Here is a 20,504-nt window from a genome sequence, read left to right as displayed (position 1 = left end):
GTAAGTCTGCAACATTGCACCAGTGTCATTCTGTACTATTCTATAGTACGACTCTGCATGAGCTTACCAAATGTGATTTAGAACCTATGTTAAGGTTAATTTGAGAATACTATTGATATATCGCTACACACTATTATGCAGGCAGCCATTTTACTCTGCAATTGTTGATTGTATGTGATTGAGAATTTATAAGGAACGCAAGTCTGCAATATTTCATCAGTGTTCATTCTGCACTATTCTATAGTAAGATTCTGCATGAGTCTACCTTATGTGATTTAGAACCTATGCTATTTAGGTCATATCAGGGCACGCATTTAGTGACTCTATTCAAGTGGAGAGCTGTGGTTTTAATCACTCCATGCCAGGAATGAAACTCACCACTATGTATGATTCTTTATTATGATAGGGGATTATTATATCATATATACTTTTTCTTGTTTATTTTTATTTTTATTTTTGTTTTCCCCATTTATATTATCTTGGTAAGAATTAAAAGCTACGTTTTAAGTATATAAATCATATCTTTACTTACTATTATTTTTTAAAATTATTTCATTAAAAGAGTGCTCCAAAAAGGAATTTCCTATGGGGTTAGTCCCCAAACAATAGTATCTATGTGAAGTTTCTTCATAAATTCCAGGAGCACCTCCAGCGCAAATATTTGTCGAGGACTTACCGCTTAATGTATACTAGCTGGTTTCCACTGCAAATTAAACTATTTATTCATGTACAAAAAAACTCTTTTGTCTGGTGCAGGATCAAAACTTCTGGTTTCTGAACTTGTGTCAACATCTATAGGAGCACCACATGAGGGAATCTCATACTTCTTATTTTCAAGATAATGATGAGGATTTACATTTCTGTCATTTAACACCACAAATTTGTAGGTTAACTTGCTGCACAGAATTTGTACGGCTCATTTAACAATTGTTTTTCAACTTGTTTAACTCTTTGTGGCTAGATTGTTCCAATGCAGCAGCTGCCTCTGTTAATTTGATTCCTTACATTTTAGCTGATGGTTTCTCATGACAACAATGTTCTGAAGTAGCACTTTTACCACTCGTTTTTTTTAATGTTTAACCATAGTTAACTAATATTAGAAATGACAAAGTAAAATAATTTATCAGAAGAAGGTGCTGGAACAATAAGCAATGACTGTTCCCTGGTGATCAAGTGTAAGGAGGCGAGGAGCCAAAGTTTGTTCTCTACAGTGGCCAATGGTGTGAGAGATAGAACCCAGTGCTTCTCTACCTGTAGATCTCTGGATGAAGGGCTACCAATAAATCCCTGCTCCCACTGGCCAGAACTTAATCCCACACATACGCAGCTGTGGGAGCAGGAAAGGCTGAGACAGAGCTCTTTTTGCAGGTGATCACTGCTACTTACCAGTAGCCATGGAGTTTTAGCCGGCTTATCAGGGGTAAAAGTGAGCCAGAACGGGGCGGAACTGCGTTCTGTCAGTTCCACTTGGACATGGAACGCAGTTCCACCTCCTCTGGCTCACCTAACCCGATGTGTGTCGGCGCCGCAGGGAGATGCTGGGCACCCGCTGAGATTCTGTTATATTCCTCCACAGCAGAAGCCGACGGCAGGAGCTCACTACTGAGCTCTGGCTTCCAGCTCCTGGCTCCGTCAGTGTGAACTATGGGAGATATGTCATAACGTCTCTCTCATAGTGCTTGGAAGCCGGACACCAGGAGGATCACAGCGGTCGGACGTGGGAGCAGGGCTTGGTAAGTGTTTTTATTTTTTTAAGTGTGTTAGCGGTGCGTCTACTGGGGGAAGATACATGGGGGCAAACTACCGGGGGCAAGCTACAGGAGGCTAACCACTGGGGGGCAAGCTATAGGGGGCTAACGACTTGGGGCAAACTACTGGGGGCAAGCTACATTGGACTAACCACTGGGGCGAATCTACAGGGGGCTAACAACTGGGGGCAAGCTACCTGCGGCAAACTACAAGGGATAAACTACTGGAGGCAAACTACAGGGGCGCATTACTACTGGGTGCAAACTACTGGGGGCATAACTACAGGGGCTAAACTAGTGGGGGCATTACTATTTGGGGGCTAAACTACAGGGGGCAAACTACAGGGGGCATTACTACAAGGGGCTAAACTACTGGGGGCATTACTACTTGGGGCAAGCTACATGGGGCTAACTACTGGGGGCAAACTACAAGGGAGAAAACTACAGGGGTGCATTACTACTGGGGACATAACTACAGGGGGCATTACTACTTGGGGCAAACTACTGGGGGCATAAGTACAGGGGCTAAACTACTGGGGGCTAAACTACCAGGGGGAAAACTACAGGGGGCATTACTACTGGGGGCTAAACTACAAGAGGTCAAACTACAAGAGGGCTAAACTACTGGGGGCTAAACTACTGGGGGTATTACTATTTGGGGCAAGCTACTGGGGGGCAAACTACAAGGGGGCAAACTACAGGGGCATATTACTACTGGGGGCATAACTACAGGGGCACATTACTACTAGGGACATATCTACAGGGGCATAACTATAGGGGGGCTAAACTACAAGGGGAAAACTAGAGGGGGTCATAACTATTGGGACTAAACTACTGGGGGCATTAATACTTGGGGGCAAGCTACATGGGGCTAACTACTGGGGGCAAACTACAAGGGAGCAAACTACAGGGGCACATTACTACTGGGAACATAACTACAGGGGGCATTACTACTTGAGGCAAACTATTGGGGGCATAACTACAGGGGCTAAACTACTGGGGGCTAAACTACCAGGGGGAAAACTACAGGGGGCATTATTACTGGGGGCTAAACTACAAGGGGGCAAACTACAAGAGGGCTAAACTACTGGGAGCATTACTATTTGTGGCAAGCTACTGGGGCAAGCTACTGCAGGGCAAACTACAAGGGGGCAAACTACAGGGGCACATTACTACTGGGGGCATAACTACAGGGGCACAATACTACTGGGGACATATCTGCAGGGGCATAACAATAGGGGGGCTAAACTACAAGGGGGAAAACTACAGGGGGCATAACTACAGGGGCTAAACTACTGGGGGCATTACTACTTGGGGCAAACTACATGGGGCTAAACTACTTGGGACATTACTACTGGGTGGCTAAACTACTGGGGCCATAACTGCAGGGGCTAAACTACAGGGGGGCATTACCATTGGGGCTAAACTACATGGGGCAAACTACATGAGGACCATAGGCGTGCGCAGCTAATTTTATTAGGGGGTGCACCGCAGGAGGGGCATGTCTAGCACCGCCTTTTGGGCGTATCTAGCACTATTTTACATTCTCTCAGTAAAATCAGTGGCTTAATCTAATTTCTTCCTAGTTCCTAATAAGAAAGTAGATATAATACACCCCAGAGAAATAAAATAAAACATAATAATGTGACCATCAACCAGTACTGACTGTCCGCTACAGCATAACCCTGAGTCCTAGCTGCGGATGTACCCTATCGTCGCTTACACTTCCCCAACCTATCCCTGACCCAGTGGCGGAACTAGATAGGGGTGTGCCTAGGTATAGTGGTAGAATGTATGCATTCCCCTCCCCACCCTCACCCCTTACACCCCCAGCACCTACACCCTGATGTTGAGTGGGCCACTCTGAAAAGAACGGAAGATCTAGGGGGCCAAACATTTAAGTTTTAATATAACAAAAGTAAAGTTTAAAATATACACATGTGACATCAGAGCCACATCTGCCTCTTTCTATGCCAACAGTCACCTCCTCCGCAGGACACCAGCATTTGTCACACGTCACCATGCTCACTGGCTACTGACAGTAGTGCCCCTTATTTACATTATGCCACACAGTATGAACCAAAATTTGCAATATGTCACATGGTATGAGACGCAATTCCCATTATGTCACACAGTATGAACCAAAAATCACATTACACCACACAGAATAAGCCTAACATTCACATCATGTCAAACGGTATGAGCCACATTCACATTATGCCACATGGTATGAGCTGAAATTCACATTATAACACACACTGTGAGCCAAAAATTCACATTATAATACACAGTATGAGCCGAAATTCATGTTATGCCATACAGTATGAGCCGAAAATTCACATTATGATAATCAGTATGAGCCACATTCACGTTACGCCAAATGGTGTGAGCTGAAATTCACATTATGTCACAAGGTATTAGCCAAAATTCACATTACTCCACACAGTATGAGTCAAAATTCACATTATGTCACATGGTATGGCCCGAAATTCACACTATGCCACACAGTATGAGATGAAAATTCACACTATGATACATAGTATGAGCCGAAATCCACATTATGTCACACGGTATGCGTATAATCACTCTCATCAAAAAATAAAAGAATGAGATCAAAAAGAAATGAAATATGTGGGTACACTCATAAAAAAAAGAAGAAAGAAAAGGTTTACACATTATATATATATATATATATATATATATACAGTATATATACTAGCTGAGCCAAGTATTCAGTAGTTTCCTGAGTGCACCTACAGACTATAAGTGCACATGCTTGGCCCAGCTTTTTATAAAAAATAAAAAAACATGAAAGAAAAGAAGAAAAGAAAGTTTACATAATGTACACGGATGTACTGCTTTATATATATATATATATATATATATATATAAATAATAATAATTTTATTCCCCCTGACTGGCCTGCCCCCCTCAGCATGCAGTGTGAGGTGACTTACTGCCTCAGTGACACTGACACTGGATGTGTCGTTTGGTCCGACGGCAGCTCCAAGTCCTCCTGAGTGGCGCGTGAAGGCAGGGGCAGGGAACCAGCACAGTGCACTGAGAGCGCGGGCGGGGAGGGAGAGCTTGTCACATCGCGAGGCATAGTGCAACGTCAGTCAGATTCCCCCCCTTGGCCGGACATATACTGTTTAGCGTCCACAGCGGGCACAGGCGCAGCGGGGTGGGTGGAGCAGTGCGGCAATGAGAAGTCCAGGTCTCAGCGGCATCTGTAGCCGGCGTGGCGTGTGGGGGGTGCCGGACATTAGGGGGTGCCTGTGCGCACCAGGCACCCCCCGTGCGCATGCCTATGATGAGGACTAAACTACAGGGGCTACACTACTGGGGGAATTACCACTGGGAGGCTAAACTAAAGTGGGGGTAAACTACTGGGGTCATAACTGCAGGAGCATTACTACTGGGGGCATAACTACTGGGGCTAAGCTACAGGGGGCTAAACGACTGGGGGCACTACTACAGGCGACATTACTACTGGGGGCGATACTACACAGGGGCATTACTAATGGGGGCACTACTAATGAAGGCATTGTAAAGGGGACACTTCATAAGGAAAACCACTCCGGAGGACATATGGGGCACTACTACTGGGGGCATTGCATAAGGGGCACCACTACTATGGGCTCTATATAAGGGGCACTACCACTGTTGGCACTACCAGTACAGTGGATATTGCATAAGGAGCACTACTACTTTGGTCAATTTAAAAAGGGGTTCTACTGCTGTGGGCATTGTGTATTAAGGGGTGCTACTACTGTGTGCATTATGTGTATTAGGGGTGCTACTACTGTGGTCATTATTACTATTGTGTGACCACGCCCCTTTCCTTTTGAGACCATGTCCCTTTTTGGGGGCACGCGCATTAGGCGCGTAATACTTTTATTGCATCGGCGCCGGGGGAGGAGGGGGTGAGTTCCATCACCTCTCTAGGACAGCTTTAAGCACTGCAGCTTATCACAATGATGGACTGGATTCTGCAGAGTCAGTCTAGGAACATGTTTCACCCAGGTGCAAGGCAGAGTAACAGAGTTTCAAGACTAGGTAGTAGGATGTAGAATATAGAGTTCTGTGGGGATGGCCTGTTAAAACAATTAAGAAGGGAAAATGCTTGTCTACAGTATCTCTGCTAGATAACTCTATTTATTTAGGTTACAGTTGAGCCAAATTCTCTATTTCCATTTGTTTTTTTGTGTGACTTATTCACTATATGCCAGAATATTGATTTCAGCAACTTTCAAACATTATATAAAAAAACAGTGTTTACAAGCATCAAACACAGCATCAAGTTATTGCAGATAATTTGCCAAAATGTTGCATTCTACCTTCTCTGTAGAATCATTTTAAGCTCTAAACTACAGTGTAAGTTTTAGACTGGCAGTAATCCACACAATGGTAATATGTGTATAAGCACTTGTAAATAATGTTTCTATAAACAATACGTTCTGCTGTCATCACTTACAAATTGTAAGTTCTGATGTCATCACTTCGGTGTTTTGCTTTGAAAAATGTGAGTATTAAACGGAATAAGGTGCTACTATTGTAAATAATTGCTGATTTCTAGGGGCGTGGTATATTTTGTTTGTCAACATTTAGAATGTTGACAGCAACATGTCAAATGCGACATTCACAATGTTAATACTGTCTGAATGTCGACAGCAAGCTGACAATAAGATTTCCCATTCACTTTTACTGTGAACCTAACCCTAACTGCAGGCTATAGCCCAACCCTGATCTAACCCAAAACCTAAAACTACGTATCAACATTCTGTCTTTCAACATTCACAATGTCAACAAACTGAGAACATAGAGGTCACCTGAAATATCAATGATTTGTATAGGAGCTTGATTGTGACTTATAATCAGTGTCGGACTGGGGCATGGAGGGCCCACAGGGGAAATGCAGTGATAGGGGCCCATGCTTAGAGGCTTGGCTAACCAGTAGTGCATGTTCTGGGCCCCTTGATACATATATATAGCAAATACCGCTAGTGCATGCATGATAATGTACCAGATTAATAACACTGTAGAAAGTACACCATAGCCCTGTGCAGTATAATTTAACATGTGTACTGTATAATGTGTAATTCAAGTGCAAAATATGTTCCCTAGGGGAGGGGGTGGGGCCCACCGGTGGTTTCCCCTGTACCCCTGTACCCCTGAATATATCTATTCTTTACAGTATGGAGTGCATTATTATATGTCATCTTTATTACATGTATTCTTTTTAAGTGGTCAAAATGAGATTGCTTTTCAACAGGCAATCACTGATCATGACCTTACAGAGCACAATGGGACCGTAATTCTAAGATACCATACAGAATAATCTTTGAACAATGGAGAGACTCAAGGCAGTAGTAAAGTGACGTGATCATTAATATACAAAAACATTTATTTTATGTGGTTGTGTTCAGTATAAGAAGACCCGCATTATGATGTAATAATGCACTATGGGATATATGTATGTTTATTTATAATCTTCTAGTCTTCTGCCCTTTGCATCCAGACATGAGTGATCAAACATGCGTTGTGATTGAATGTACGCTTGCTCACACACAACCAAATGACATAAAAATGCATTAATTCATGAGTACAACTAACAAGACATTGACTTGAGAAGAAAAGAAATGTGTATATAAAATTTTAAATATAATATTATGAATATTATTTTGCCACAGTTTCTATTAGAAGATAAATGTGACTATAAAGTGTTAAGCAAATACTGTATATATAATACGTAAACACTTAAAAATACATCGAAAATATCCTATTATTAACGATATTGAGTAACCTTGAGCTTGTGTTATTCATCTTCAAATTATCAATGTACACATTGTACCTATAAAGGCTTGTACTTACACTGCTTGCCTGCAACAAACCTATAAATATATATATATATATATATATACACACACACACACACACACACACACACAAACATTTTCTAGCATCTATTTTAAGCATTGTATTCATTAGATCAAACAATATATATATATATATATATATATATATATACTTGCAATTGTCGGATCGGCACTCTCCTAGCGATGGATATGTTGCTCAGGTGCCATCTGGAGGAATTAATGCAGGTAGCAAACTGTGTAACAAACAGCGGCACTCAGAGACTGACACAGCGTGAATAAAGTGCTGGTGCTTTTAATTCATGGCTGGTAACTCCAACGTTTCGGGGCACGCAAGCCCCTTTTTCAAGGTGAGCCAAATACTCTTTGTATTTGGCTCACCTTGAAAAAGGGGCTTGCGTGCCCCGAAACGTTGGAGTTACCAGCCATGAATTAAAAGCACCAGCACTTTATTCACGCTGTGTCAGTCTCTGAGTGCCGCTGTTTGTTACACAGTTTGCTACCTATATATATATATATAAATATATATATATATATATATATAGAGAGAGTTCTCATCAGCGGCACACAGGACACAATCACAGAAACCTTAAATGATGATCAACGTCTCAAACCTTTACTGGTTTTTCGTCAGGATACAAATAGTACATAAAAACAAGTGACTTACCTATATACCCGCCACCATACACGTGTGGGACCCGCTCTCCGGCGCCAGATGCAGCTTCCGGGTTCGGGCACCCGCCCATGACGTCAACGCACGTCCGTGCGCTTGTTGTCATGGTGATTTAAAACATCTCTGTGACAGGACACTGAAATACATGTACCGAGTGAAACATAGATCAATCGATCACAAGACACTTAAAGAATAGTTATACACAATATACTGGTTGTTTTACAGAAGACAGTATAGAGTACAGGAAGCGCTAATCAAGTTCATAGTTACTAAGGTTATTATATTTCCAAAGTTATTATATTTCCAAAGTTACTATCAATAGATTTAAATTGCAAAGAGCAGTAAATCCGTCACTATATTAAATTAAATTAATTCAAATAAAGCAAGCTAATGGTAACATCTCATTAAGCCCCCTAGGTGCTATCACATCTAATTTATTAATCCAAAAGGATTCTTTCCTCAGGAGCAATTTACCCCGATCACCTCCTCTGTGTAGAGGGGGGACATGATCTATCATGCGATATTTCAGGCTCGTTAGGCTATGTTTAGCCTCAACGAAATGTCTCGCCACTGGTTGATCCTTGGTCCCACCTGCTAGAGCTGCCCTAATTACCGACCTATGAAGGGTCATGCGCTCCTTGAATTTCCTGATAGTTTTGCCTATGTATGATAGCCCGCAAGGGCAAATTAATTGATAGATTACATAGGTACTCTCACACGTTAGGCGATGTCTAATATAATATTTTTTACCAGAATGTGGGTGACAAAATTAATCACCTGTCAGTAAAAAGCCACATGTGGTGCAGGTGCACTTGAATCAACCGTTTTTGGCCTGGGGTAAAAAGGTTTTTACATTGCTAGATATTGTGCCGGGTAAATCTGTCTTCACGAGGATGTCTCTAAGATTACTCCCACGTGAATAGCAATGCATGAGAGAGTGATCAGAAATTCCCAAGTCGCGGACACTTTTAACTATCGTCCATAGTTTGCTGGAAGTTTTTTTGGTGATACCAGATCCTTCATTGAACTTGTTAACCCATGTTATTTTATTAGATCTATTTTGGGACTCTTTCTTTTTAAGTAGATCAACTCTATTGAGCGAAAGAACCTTATTTTTTGTATCTACCAAGAACTTCCGTTTATATCCTCGAGCAGAACATTTGTCGATAAATGAATCGATCTGAGCTATAGCAGATTCCCGGTTAGAATTAATTCTATAGATGCGAATCATCTGGGAATAGGGAAGACCCATTTTCAATGATCTAGGATGGCAGCTACTGTAGTGTAGCATCGAATTCCGGTCAGTGTCTTTAACAAACACTGTAGTAGAGATTTTGTCACCCAGCTTACCAATAGATACATCCAGAAAATTAATATTAGACTGACTCATGGTGTAAGTAAATTTTTTTTGATCTATGTTTCACTCGGTACATGTATTTCAGTGTCCTGTCACAGAGGTGTTTTAAATCACCATGACAACAAGCGCACGGACGTGCGTTGACGTCATGGGCGGGCGCCCGAACCCGGAAGCTGCATCTGGCGCCGGAGAGCGGGTCCCACACGTGTATGGTGGCGGGTATATAGGTAAGTTACTTGTTTTTATGTACTATTTGTATCCTGACGAAAAACCAGTAAAGGTTTGAAACGTTGATCATCATTTAAGGTTTCTGTGATTGTGTCCTGTGTGCCGCTGATGAGAACTCTATATGCACTGCTGCAATGCAGTTATGAGGGCACCGGACCAAGGTCTGTTTGGTAATGGGAGTGCCGAGTCTGTGCTGGACTATATATATATATATATATATATTGTTTGATCTAAAGAATGCAATGCTTAAAATAGATTCTTGAAAATGTCATACCAGTTTGAAATGTGATTGAAATTTACTGGTTCTAAAACTTATTGTTATTTAACTGTGCTGCAACATATAGTCCCGTATTTGGATAGGTGGAGGTATCACCAAGGTAACAGGCCACGCCCCACACCACCAGCCATGCTGCGTGTGACTTCACTCAGTCCGTTACTGGAAGTGCGGGGGATACAGGGTCCACATACACTTACTGGTGTTATATAAGGTAAGTTTGTTGTTGTTTATCCTGACGAAAGGTGTAGAATAAAACACCTGAAACATTGATGTTAATAGTGTGGTGAGCTGTCTGATTTGTTTAAAATCGTTGGAGAGCCGCCCGTCATCTGCTGCTGTCTGCTGGTTCTTGTAGTGCCGTGGGTAGGCACACAGGTATTTCATCATTTAAACGGAGGGCCTGTCATATTTGTGTGTCTCTCTCTCTCTCTCTCTCTCTCTATATATATATATATATATATATATATATATCTCCACTGCTCAAAAAAATAAAGGGAACACTTAAACAACACAATGTAACTCCAAGTCAATCACACTTCTGTGAAATCAAACTGTCCACTTAGGAAGCAACACTGATTGACAATCAATTTCATATGCTGTTGTGCAAATGGATTAGACAACAGGTGGGAATTATAGGCAATTAGCAAGACACCCCCAATAAAGGAGTTGTTCTGCAGGTCACCACTTCTCAGCTCCTATGCTTTCTGGCTGATGTTTTGGTCACTTTTGAAAGCTGGCGGTGCTTTCACGCTAGTGGTAGCATGAGACGGAGTCTACAACCCACACAAGTGGCTCAGGTAGTGCAGCTCATCCAGGATGGCACATCAATGCAAGCTGTGGCAAGAAGGTTTGCTGTGTCTGTCAGCGTAGTGTCCAGAGCATGGAGGCGCTACCAGGAGACAGGCCAGTACATCAGGAGACGTGGAGGAGGCCGTAGGAGGGCAACAACCCAGCAGCAGGACCGCTACCTCCGCCTTTGTGCATGGAGGAACAGGAGGAGCACTGCCAGAGCCCTGCAAAATGACCTCCAGCAAACCACAAATGTGCATGTGTCTACTCAAATGATCAGAAACAGACTCCATGAGGGTGGTATGAGGGCCCGACGTCCACAGGTGGGGGTTGTGCTTACAGCCCAACACCGTGCAGGACGTTTGGCATTTGCCAGAGAACACCAAGATTGGCAAATTCGCCACTGGCGCCCTGTGCTCTTCACAGATGAAAGCGGGTTCTCATTGAGCACATGTGACAGATGTGACAGAGTCTAGAGACGACAAGGAGAACGTTCTGCTGCCTGCAACATCCTCCAGCATGACCAGTTTGGCAGTGGGACAGTAATGGTGTGGGGTGGCATTTCTTTGGGGGGCCGCACAGCCCTCCATGTGCTTGCCAGAGGTAGCCTGACTGCCATTAGGTACCGAGATGAGATCCTCAGACCCCTTGTGAGACCATATGCTGGTGCGGTTGGCCCTGGGTTCCTCCTAATGCAAGACAATGCTAGACCTCATGTGGCTGGAGTGTGTCAGCAGTTCCTGCAAGACGAAGGCATTGATGCTATGGACTGGCCCGCTCGTTCCCCAGACCTGAATCCAATTGAGCACATCTGGGACATCATGTCTCGCTCCATCCACCATCCTCCAGTTGCACCACAGACTGTCCAGGAGTTGGCGGATGCTTTAGTCCAGGTCTGGGAGGAGATCCTTCAGGAGACCATCCGCCACCTCATCAGGAGCATGCCCAGGCATTGTAGGGAGGTCATACAGGCAAGTGGAGGCCACACACACTACTGAGCCTCATTTTGACTTGTTTTAAGGACATTACATCAAAGTTGGATCAGCCTGTAGTGTGTTTTTCCACTTTAATTTTGAGTCTGACTCCAAATCCAGACCTCCATGGGTTAATAAATTTGATTTCCATTGATTATTTTTGTGTGGTTTTGTTGTCAGCACATTGAACTATGTAAAGAACAAAGTATTTAATAAGAATATTTAATTCATTCAGATCTAGGATGTGTTATTTTAGTGTTCCCTTTATTTTTTTGAGCAGTGTATATATATATATATATATATGTATATATAGATATATATATATATATATATATATATATATATATATATATTAAGCAAATGACCAAATAACAATTAATATTTATGCCCAAAGCCACTATGTGAATAATGGTAACAAACCACATAAATAATACAAGAAAAAACATAAAAATATCACTGCGTTGCAATAGGAAACATTTACACATTTCATTAAACATGTATTATTATTATTTTTATTATTATGAAAAATATTAATACAAATAGAATTTGCAGCATTGTGATTTTTGTGTGTTTTTTAATAAAATAAAACTAAGCATAAAAAAATTAATGCGCTATTTAATTTATAGGCAAACGGTGACTCTAGCCACTTGTAGTTCAGGGTTCACTACGGGTGGCCGGCGGTCGGGCTCCCGGCGACCAGCATCCCGGCGCCGGGAGCCCGACCGCCGGCTTACCGACAGCTTGGCGAGCGCAAATGAGCCCCTTGCGGGCTCGCTGCGCTCGCCACGCTACGGGCACGGTGGCGCGCTACGCGCGCCACACTATTTTATTCTCCCTCTATGGGGGTCGTGGACCCCCACGAGGGAAAATAAGTGTCGGTAAGCCGGCGGTCGGGCTCCCGGCGCCGGTATACTGAGCGCCGGGAGCCCGACCGCCGGCAAACAGAAGACCACCCGTAGTTCAGCCTGTCACAGAAGTAATAAGAGCAAGATATTTGCACAATGAATTACACCTTTAGGATAATGCTAGCAAGTAAAACAGATAACAAGCCAGTTTTGGCTTTTTGCAACTTAGATATGTACTAATTGAAATCTAATTGAAATTGCAAGTAGACAGGTGAGTTTGTGGACACAGGTAAGTAAGCTGGTGTCTTAATATATCACAGTCTCGTATAATCAGCGTTGATAATGAAGAAGGTAAATTGCGTGAACAGGTAAGCAAGCTGGTGTCTGTATATAACACAGTCTCATATAACCAGCGTTGGCAATGAAGCAAGTAAATAGCGGGAATAGGTAAGCAAGCAAGCGTCTTTATATAACACAGTCTCGTATAATCAGCGTTGATAATAAAGCAGGTAAATTGCGGGAACAGGTAAGTAAGCTGGCATCTTTACATAACACAGTCTCGTATAACCAGCGTTGATACCTAAGCAGGTAAATTGCAGGAACAGATAAGTAAGCTGGCATCTCTATATAGCACAGTCATGTAAAACCAGCGTTGGTAATGAAGCAGGTAAATTGCTGAACAGGTAAGCAAGCTGGCGTCTTTATTTAACACAGTCTCGTATAACCAGTGTTGATAATAAAGCAGGTAAATTGCGGGAACAGGTAAGCAAACTGGCGTCTTTATATAACACAGTCTTTGTATAACCAGCATTGGTAATGAAGCAGGTAAATTGCGGGAATAGGTAAGCAAGCTGGCGTCTATATATAACACAGTCTCGTATCACCCGCCTTAGAAATAGCAATAAGTACACAGGTATATTAGCTTTGACAGGCACTGCTGGGCGGAGCTTGCATAACACAGTCAATAATAACCTGCCTTTGTAATAGCAATAAGTACACAAGTATATTAGCTTTGACAGGCACTGCTGGGTGGAGCTTGCATAACACAGGCAATAATTACCCGACTTTGTAATAGGAATCAGCACACAGATATAAAACAAGAAGGCTCTAAGAGTACATCACCAGCAACACAATCACTTAGCAGAAATTCCTTGGCTCTAGATCAATTTAAAGCTTAACCAACACATTAGCATTAAATAAAATACATGTACTTCATAACCATCACTATTACCCTGTCGGTGTCTTAATATTCTCTTATTCGTAACCACAAATGCATAGAATAAGATGCCACTGCTTTAGCATTTCAAACACAGCAAGACAATGCAAGGTACGTCACAGGAAAGATGGATATAAGGAAACTTATACTTGTCACTAGCAATGACTGACTGGCCCTGGAAAAAGGGCGCCTAACCCCTAATGACTTTTCCTCACTAGGAAATAATACATAGGCAGGGGCACAGCTAATGAGGGGTGCCCTCCCCATAATTAACTTAACTTGTGGGGCACAGAGGTCATGAGGAAAGCTCACCCCCTCCATTAAACTTCTCCTGCGGGCACTATGAAATAAGTGGAGCCTACCCCCTTTTAAACTTATCCTGAGGGGCACAGCACTTAAGGGGAGCCCATCCACATTATACAATATGTCCCCCAATGCAGAGTTTGGCAGCGGCAGGGTTAACTACAGGGGCAGCGGAAGGGTTGTAGCTGGATCTCACCCACTCGCTGCAGCACTTCTGCCACCTCCGATCCTCCACGTCTTCAGTGCTGCCCGGGATGCTGAGCACTGCACCAGGCTGCGCCACCAGGGGCAGGGGTCCACTGTCTTCCGAGGTCGCTTCGTCTTTCACCACCAGGTAGATGCTCCTCCCCAGTCTGGAACTTATCCTCCCCTCGCGATGTCCTCCTCTGCTCCGGTCCTGGTCTCTGCGCCATCACGAGGTCTCTGCTCCAGCCGTGGTGCTCCTGTCTTTGGCTGCCTGGGGTCCTTGTCGCAGATCCTCTCAGCCGGGGTCGTCCAGCGCACTGCCTGTGGCTTTTCTCTGTGGTCGGCGCTGCTCCTCCGCTTCTTCCACTCTGGATGCCGGTCATCCACGGGGTCATGTTCCTCCAACTTCTTCCTTGGCTTAGCGCTGCATGGATCCTCTCTGACAGAACTCAATAACTTCTCCATGGAGTCCGGCAGTGTCGTGGGCAGCCCTTTCTTCTAACTGACGTCTTCTGGGATTGGTGACTTTTTCTACGCTCCCGGCTCTTCTCCCGCACTCTGGACCTCTGGAACCTTGGTGGGGCAGCTCCGTCTCAGATCAGCAGGTGAAGTCGGCGCTCCACTCACAGCAGGTAAATGATCCGGTCCCAGTCACGTACTCTTGCCGCCCTGGGCTCACTCCTCACCATCACAGGTCCGGCCACTACATGGCTGTGCTGCTCCAGCTTTTTCTTTCCCATACTTCCCATGCTGGGGACCTGCTTATATCAGTCTGTGTCCCTCTGGACCTTCCCTGTCTTGGGTCCCCACTGGCTCTCTTCCACCAGCAACAGACCACCCCAGGTGCCTTCTTCCCTGCAACCTGGGGGGGCCCAATCAGTGGGGGACAATCTTCCCGGGCTTGGCTGTTGCTTGCCTGGGGGAAGACATCTCCACTGTAGTGGCGCCAAACTACCCATCAGAAGCTGACAGGGTCAGTAAAAGTTCAGCTAGGCATTCTATTATGGGCTTTGTAGTTCCACTGTAATATGAGGGGTGAATAAACCTAAGATGAACCCCTGCAATCTATAGAAGTGAAAGGGGTCAATATACACTCAGGGGAACCCCTATATGTGTAACCACACATGTACCTATATAAAAAAGGGGTCCCCCATGTTGTAATACTCGGGGGTATTACACATATATATATATATATATATATATAGAGAGAGAGAGAGAGAGAGAGAGGTAGCTGTTTAAAATGTATTATGTTTACTGATTTGTTGATGACATTTTCTTTTTGTGGACAGGTATTTGTGGACATACGAATGGGTCCTCATTCTAGCTTTGCCGACATGCATTTGCATGTGTGCAGGTATTCCAGCTTTTCCAACCTGCACTTGAATAGTGATAGGTGCATAAACACTATGGATTCCAGATGGAATTCCTATATTTTTAAAGTGGAAATAATTTATAACACAATACAGGCAGACTTGCAGAAACTCCTGAACAGCATGCACCTTGCAGACAGGGCCGGGTTAAGCCTTCGGGGGGCCTGGGACACTAAACAAAGGGGGGGGGGGGCGCCCCTCTTGTCAGCACCACCCCCTGGTTATGCCCACTGTTTGTGTAATCTTCCTCCTTCAACAGCAATTCCCTGTACACACATACAGAGCTGGATTTTGACATCATTGGGGCCTTAAGCAAGAAATCTATTTGGTTCCCCCCTCCCTCAACTGCATGCAGTTTCACACACACACACACACACACACACACACACACACACACACACACACACACACACTGCCCCATAGCTGAACATAAACACACACACTGCCTTACTGACATGGATACCCCTTACTGACACAGACACTCTGACATAGACACACTTAATGACATATGTTACTAACACAGACACGCTGACATAGACACACTTACTGACACATCATACTGACACAGACACACTGACAGACACCCTTACTGACACACCTAACTGACAGACACCCCTTGCTGACACAAATGCCTACACAGACACTACTTACTTACAGATACCCCATATGGACACATATAGCACATTGACAAATGTATACTTGCTGGCAGAAATCCCTTACTGACACAGATACCTGTTACTGACACACAACACAAACACACTTACTGATAGGCACCCTTTACTGATAGAGACATCCCTTACTGACCCACTTACTGACAGATACCACTTACTGACACCACTTATTGGCACATTATCATACATTTTTACTGACAAACACCCTGACACAGATACAACTTACTTGATGCAGATACCTCTTACTGACACACACAATCACACCTACTGACATAGGTGCCACTTAATGACACAGGCAACACTTATTGACCGAGACCCCCCTTACTGAAACACACACTTACCGACACCACTTACTGACACACACACACTCACATAAACACACTTACTGACACACACACACACACACACACACACTGCATGACATGCATTCAGAAAGCTGAGGAAGCCTTCAAGATATGCTTGCAGCACCCCCCCCCCCTCCTTCCTTATCTGTAGCAGGAGAATGTACTAGCAAATACCCCACCTCACTACTACAGACTAAAACACACACACTATGTGCAGTTGGTGGCTTGGTGATCACCTCTCCCAAGTCCAGACTACCTTGCTTGCTTAACATTTAGCACTTTTTATCAGCAGCAGTCAGAGGTCTGACTGTGTCCAGTCTCCTCTCACCTTCTAGTCCTATTCCGCACTGGGGCCATCTCTCCTCAGAGATGCTTGGATGAGGCGTTGCCTCTACAAGCCAGAGAGCTACTGCTGTATCCCTGCTGTAGCTCAGCCTGGGAGGGCCCCTTGAAATAGGGGGGGCCCAGGGTACTTACCCCCCCTGTGCCCCCCCTTAATCCAGCTCAGCTCACAGGCTATGCAGGCTACTACATATTCCCCTTGTGTTTTAATTATGTATGATTCCTGTTACATGCAGTTTATACTGTAGGCTGTTTGCTTGTAATGTAGAAACAACTGCATACAACAAGTTCAATTTACTGTCATTACATTTGGGCTCAGTACACCTAAGAAACATAATTCATTTTGTCATACTTGCTGCTGTTTACAAGTTTAGATTTTTGCAAAAAGGTACCAGTAGTAGTAATAATAATAATAATAATAATAATAATAATATGCTTTACATGTAAGTGTGGACATTTACAATATGTGATCATATTGAGTTGAGAGGTTTTTTTACTTTATTTTAACTTTTTGAAGGTCACTGCAGAGTTCAACAATGCAATTAGCTTTTAGAACATACATTACTTTGAAAAAGGATGAGTTCCGAATAACCCCATGCACTGGTTTCATTGGAAACATGGGCATCGGAATAGGGGGGGGGGGCAAGGGGGCAGCATGCCCCCCCAAACTTGACAGAGGTGCAGGCACTGGGAAGGGGGAGCGCTTACCGGCCGATCACCATGGAACCTTCAGTTCTACTTTGGACAGTCTGCCACCACTGAGTGTTGCCCATGTCCTGTGTCCTGGCCGGCTCTTCACACGGAGGCATTACTGGGAGGAGGCGTGCCCATGCTGAGCCTGCTGTGACATCCCCGCCTCCTCCCAGCAATGCCTCTGTGTGAAAAGCGGACCAGGACTCAGGACATTGGCCACACACTGCGGCGGCAGACTGTCCAAAGTAGGACTGAAGTTTCCACGGTGATTCGCCGGTAAACGCTCACCGCATGGGTTGGGGATGGGTGTGTATGTGTGTAATTGTTGGGGAGCGCCAAATGTTTTTTCCCCACGCCCCCCCCATCCCTATAACGTTGTGGTGCCCCTGATTGGAAATAATAGGTTTTATTGGATACTAGTGTTGTGTGAGTATTTAATAAGTTAATTACCATCACTTGGGGACAGGCCTTGAACAGATAGTAGTTAACTGTTAGCTAAAACGTAATGTCCTATAGGAAAAAAATCTCTCCCTGTGATGAAAACCTTAACTTGCAAATATTGGGGCAGATGTATTAACCTGTGGAAGGCATAAGGAAGTGATAAACCAGGGATAAAGCAGTGTTAAGTGCAAGTTGATAATGAACCAGCCAATTAGCTCCTAACTGTTAATTTACATATTGGAGCTGATTGGCTGGTGTGTTTATCACCTTGCACATATCACTGGTTTATCACTTCCTTATGCCTTCTCCAGGTTAATACATCTGCCCCATAATTATTTGTTCTCTTCTATAAAGCAATTTGCATTAAAGGTTTAGTGGACCTTTAAATGTCATCACCACTTTACAAACCATCCACTGCTTAAAATGCTGACTGATAGATCAGTCGGTTTATTTGTAAATTCATTTTAGATTAGTTTAGCAAACAGTAGACTTTAAAGTACTTCACAATCGATAATCCTTTAGATTATCTTTCATTTGCAAAGTGGAATGCAGCTCAGCCAGAGGAGTGCTCTGGTTTAACAGTTTGAATGTGTAGGTTGATAGTATAGGTTGAATATCCCATATCCAAATATTCCGAAATACAGGCTTTTTTGAGTGAGACTGAGATTGTGAAACCTTTGTTTTTTGATGGCTCAATGTACACAAACTTTGTTTAATGCACAAAGTTATAAAAAATATTGGCTAAAATGACCCTCAGGCTGTGTGTATAAGGTGTATATGTAACATAAATGCATTCTGTGCTTAGACTCAGGTCCCATCGCCATGATATCTCATTATGGTATGCATTTATTCCAAAATACGGAAAAATCCGATATCCAAAATACCTCTGGTCCCAAGCATTTTGGATAAGGGATACTCAACCTGTATAAATTATTTAACAAGCTTATTCTAAAAAGTGTTGTCGTAAATATTTTTTTTTTCATTTCTGTACATACTGTATTTGTAGCACTGATATGTGTCTGCTGTTACAAATAATGGGGGTCATTCCAACCCGATCGCTCGCTGCAGTTTCTCGCAGCGCAGCGATCGGGTCGGAACTGTGCATGCACTGGCGCCGCAGTGCGCCGGCGCATGCCAGCCATCGTTGCCTAGCGATCGCCTCTGAGGCAAAGGCAGTCGCTGGGCGGGAGGGGCTGGATGGTGGCTGTGTGACGTCACATGCAGCCGCTGCAGGCCGGTGAGCGACGAGTAGCTCACGGCCAGCACGCTAAAGCTGCCCTGGTCGGGAGCTACTTCTGCACTTCTGCGGGAAAGGGGGGGGGGGGGCGGCACTGACATGCGGGGCGGACTATCCCTGTGCTGGGCGTCCCCCCGCATGTCAGTGTGAATGATCGTAGCTGTGCAAAATTTAGCACAGCTACGAACATCAGAATTTAATGAAGCCAGGATAGTTGTCTTTCCAAAACCTGGGAAGGACCCCACGAAAGTGCAATCCCACAGACCAATTTCCTTTCTGAATCAAGATTTAAAGTTGTTCACTAAACTGATGGTCCAATGTCCACAATCCATTCTTCCAAGAATATTACACTCTGCACAAAATAGGTTTGTTAAAGGACGTACCTCCGTGCACAATATATGCATGTTGGTGGCAGCCATACTGTACATCGTATTAATCAACTCAACACTATAGAAGCTATTATAGTTAGTTGTGATACCGATAAGGCTTTTGATATAGTTTCCTGGTCCCATATTCACAGGGTTCTTCAAATACAGCAATTTGGTAAAGGCTTTATAGATCTTTATCAAATGTTATAATCAGCCCTACAGCACACTTGACAATCAATGGCTTAAATTCACCTTGTTTCCAATTATTTAGGGGAACACGTCAGGGCTGCCCCCTTTCATCATTACTTTTTAATTTGGCCTTAGACCCGTTAATTCGTGCCTTTTTCAATGATTGTACATGGAAAGGGATGCAGTTAGCGGACACGGAAATTAAGGTCTCAGCTTTCGCAGATGACTTGTTATTATACATGAGTAACCCAAAAACGACTGTGCCTTGCTTGAAAACGATTTTGACTGATTTTCAAAAGATATTGCAATTTCCTAGAAAATTGTCTGATTTATATTCAACAAATTACTACTATTTTATTAATCAAATGAAAAATTAC

Source organism: Pseudophryne corroboree, chromosome 12, assembly GCF_028390025.1.
Source record: "Pseudophryne corroboree isolate aPseCor3 chromosome 12, aPseCor3.hap2, whole genome shotgun sequence".
Lineage (NCBI taxonomy): Eukaryota > Metazoa > Chordata > Amphibia > Anura > Myobatrachidae > Pseudophryne > Pseudophryne corroboree.
This window is presented reverse-complemented; position numbering follows the sequence as displayed.